The sequence below is a fragment of the Euleptes europaea genome, chromosome 8 (assembly GCF_029931775.1).
Source record: "Euleptes europaea isolate rEulEur1 chromosome 8, rEulEur1.hap1, whole genome shotgun sequence".
Taxonomy (NCBI): domain Eukaryota; kingdom Metazoa; phylum Chordata; class Lepidosauria; order Squamata; family Sphaerodactylidae; genus Euleptes; species Euleptes europaea.
Genome location: NC_079319.1, coordinates 83,443,785 through 83,447,839, shown reverse-complemented (window position 1 = coordinate 83,447,839; position 4,055 = coordinate 83,443,785).

Below are 4,055 nucleotides of genomic sequence, written 5' to 3'. Positions count from 1 at the left end.
CATCGGCAGGAAAGGAAGGAGGACGAACAGTGAAAGACAGGTGTTTTTTTATAGTGAGGATTTAGAAATTTAGAAGACCATAAAAAGTTAGAAATAGATAAAGGACAAATGAAGAGGAAAAGGTGTCTCTAATCTAGCCTAGAAATACAGCAGAGCTCTGCTGAATACAAGCTCTCGCCAGCAAGGCAGGAGTAAAACTGGAAGCCCTGGCTATCCACGCCCAGGAGACAGGAAGTAGAAAAAATGATCCTGCCTCCCCAAGCAGTGGGTGTGAATAACCCAAGTTGCAAGATACCCTTCCCTCAGAGTGGAAACAGGTGAACATGAGAGAGGCCCTACTGAATCATTCCAAGGCCCATCAAGTCCAGCAGTCTGTTCACAGTGCCCAACCAGGTGAAGCAGCATTATCATGCCTGTGCGCCACATCTGTTCAAGAGAATAGGTATGCATCATGACTAATATGCATTTTGACTAGTAGCCATGAATAGCCCCTGTCCTCCACGAACATGTCCATTCCCCTCTTAAAGCCTTCTAAGTTGGCAGCCATCACCACATCCTGGGGCAGGAAGTCCCACAATTTAACTATGTGATGTGTGAAGAAATACTTCCTTTAGTCTGCTTTGAATCTCACCCCCTCCAGCTTCAGCAGATGACCCCGCATTCTAGTATTATGAGAGAGGGAGAAAAGCTTCTCCCTGTCCACTCTTTCCATACCATGCATAACTTTATAGACCTCTATTATGTCTTCCCTTAACCACCTTCTTTCCAAGCTAAACAGCCCTAAGCGTTTTAACCGCTCCTCATAGGGCAGTTGCTCTAGCCCCCTGATCATTTTGGCTGCTCTTTTCTGCACCTTCTCAAGCTTTGCAATATCCTTTTTTAGGTGTGGTGACCAGAACTGTACACAGCATTCCAAGTGTGGTCTCAGCATATATTTGTACAAGGTGTCAAACTCATTTGTTGTGAGGGCCAGATATGACATAAATGTCATATCTGACATTTGTGAGGCCTTGCCTCACCAGCCCAGATCGTGACCGGGGGGGTGGGGGCTGGCTCAACTGGCCCGTGGGCCAGATAAGAGCTCTCCAGGGGGCCGGGGGCTGCATGTTTGACACTCCTGCTCTAGAGTAAATGGCATTTAATACCACCTTAGACCTTCTGTACTACTTCTGTTTGCTGTTTGTATACAACCCCCCCTTTTTTGCAGTGTGTAAGGGTCAGTGCTATGGGGGTCTGTCTCCCCCAAAATAAATTCACTTCCACAGTTACTTTGACTAGCAGTCTTCTATGGCCTCTCTTCCACTGTATACAATTTAATACATTTATTATCACTACCTGCAGTAGGATTAACTTCATGTTCTTTGGTGCGATAACAGGTGTACGATCACCATATGAAAGTGAAGGTTTCTGAACATTCCCTTTTGTGGCTGGATGTAATCTTATGTCTTTTCTTCAGATGTTATGATGTAGACCATAATTGCACCACAAGAGTTCCCAGCCCTTAGCCAGTCTCTGCTCTCTACGACACAATTGTCCCCAGCACACACTATCACATTAACCTGCTTTATCTGTTGCACTGGAACAAGGAAATGGAAGTGATATCTCAGTTCTCTGCCTCTCACAGCTGGACTCTTGTGGTGATGCAGTGAAGAAACTGCACGTCACTTGGTTCAGCTTCTTTGCTAAGAATGTTTTCCGATCCAGCAAGTTATGAGACGCATTAGTTGTAGACGGTGCACATGTTTCGCTAATGCTAAAAACAAGGAAGAAGTTGTCAGCGATCCAGTGACCACATGCATGACAGGTAAATTCAAGACCTGTGGTTCTAACTGTTCTGTCTCATTTTTAGAAACAAGCTTACACTAGAAATGACGTTCATATCCGTGGATATTATCACAATGGAAGAGGAAGATCTCCCAGCACAAAGCACTGTGTATGCACGTGTCAACGTTCTTATGTCTGAATTGTACCTGCTTTTGCGTGGTGTCATGACATGTAAAAATCTAGTCCTACCTGCCTCAAAAAAGGACAACATTCATATTAAATTCCAAAGTTTTCTGAAGATATCCCTTATATCCAGGACTGTAACTGATCCACAGGTGCTTCCTATTCTGAAGGACCCACACGCCTTTTCTGTTCCTGGTTCGCTCCTTTAAAATGGCCATTTTGTAGATACGAAAACACAATGTAGATGATAAAAAGATCAAAGCAGATGCATGCAGTATCAAAAAATAAATAAATCTCTGTGCTGAACCCATGTTGGGGGGGGGGGTGACAAGACACTGACCACTCTGCTTCCAATCAATAAAGATCCAGTGTGATGTAGAGGTCAGTATCTGACTAGGATCTGGGAGAATCAGGTTCAGATCTCCAATCTGCCGTGGAAGCTCTCTGGTGGACCTTGGACCAGTCGCAGTCTCTGAGCCTAACCTACCTCGCAGGGGTGGTGCTATGGCGATAAAAGAGAAGGGGAGAATGTCCTATGCCGCTGGGGAGAACAGTGGGGCATAAATGAAGCAAATAAATAAAAATAAATCCCCATTGCTCTTACTGGCCCTTTGTTCCTAGCAAACACTGGATCTCCTCAGTCAGGCAGTTTCCCAGCTTGGCCGTGTTGTCTATTCACATACTTCCCCGTCAAGAGATGTCGTAGAAAGTGCTGTCATACATTTTTAAAAAGCAACTCTTGTGTTAATACCCTTGAAAGACGCACTGAATGGTTCTTTGTCTCCCCTTGACAGCTTCAGGTCCCCCACCCCTAAATTCCTTTCTTAATAACCTATTCTGTACTAGTGGAACAAAAAATTGCCATGAAAACCTGATCCTGGTGGGACCCACGGTGCAGAGGCCCTAGGCAAACCTGTCCCGTCCTCCCCATATGCCTTTACAAGTGCCAGAACAACCATAAGAGGGAACTGGTTTTGGCACTTTAAAAGGTGTGGAGTGAGGGAACGAGCTTGTTGCCATTGTGCCAATGGGCCAAATCAGGATTGGATTCTTGCAGCGATTTTTAAACGGCCAAATTTTCCTCTAAAATGGCATCGGGTGGCTACGAGTTGGACCCGTGTCCACCACAACATGTAGAGCCAGCATGGTGTAGTAGTTAAGAGCGGCAGACTCTAATCTGGAGAACCAGGTTGGTTTCCCCAGTCCTCCTCATGAAGCCTGCTGGGTGACCTTGGGCTAGTCACAGTTCTCTCCGAACTCTCTCAGCCCCACCTACCTCACAGGGTGTCTGTTGTGGGGAGAGGAAGGGAAGGCGACTGTAAACCGGTTTGATTCTCTTTAAAAGGTAGAAAAAGTTGGCATATAAAAATCAACTCCTCTTCTTCTACCACACAACAATGTGTATTGTCGTGAACTCTTATGTTAGGGTATGTGTGTTAAAATCTAGGGCATCTTCCATATTTTACCAATCAAATCTGCATAGGGATTGGGGGGATTGTTGATGAATTTGCATGATATGCCATATTTAGGGGAGTCATGAAAGAAACCGGAGGGGAAGATGAACAAATGATCTAGATGAGGCAAGTCATTTTACACTAAGGCCTAACTTTCACCAAGGTGACAAACCTGCATTTGGATCCACTATTACAGAGTGTCATGGGGGCTCACACAACTGAACATTATTTTGCACAAGACAGTTTTCTGCACACAGAAAGGCAGTGTGCCAGGGAGAAATCTACGTCAGAACCCTTCTCCCCAACATCTAGCTTTCTATGTGGAGAAAACTTGTTTGGTTAAAAGCACTGGTTCCCAACCGGGGGTCCGCGGACCCCCAGGGGTCCGCGAGAACGAAATTAAGGTCCGCGAAACAAAGTTATAAACCCATAATAAATTAATATTTTCAATTAAAAGTTCTCTATTATAAAAACATATTCAAATATTATTCTAAGTTTAATGTTTAACTAACAGTTATGATTAAAGTTTTTTTTCTTTCAAATTTTTATTTTGAACCTTGGGGTCCCTGCACCGAAAAAAAAAGTCCTAGTGGTCCCTGGTCAAAAAAAGGTTGGGAACCACTGGTTTAAAGAGAAACATTTCATGCGAGCCCA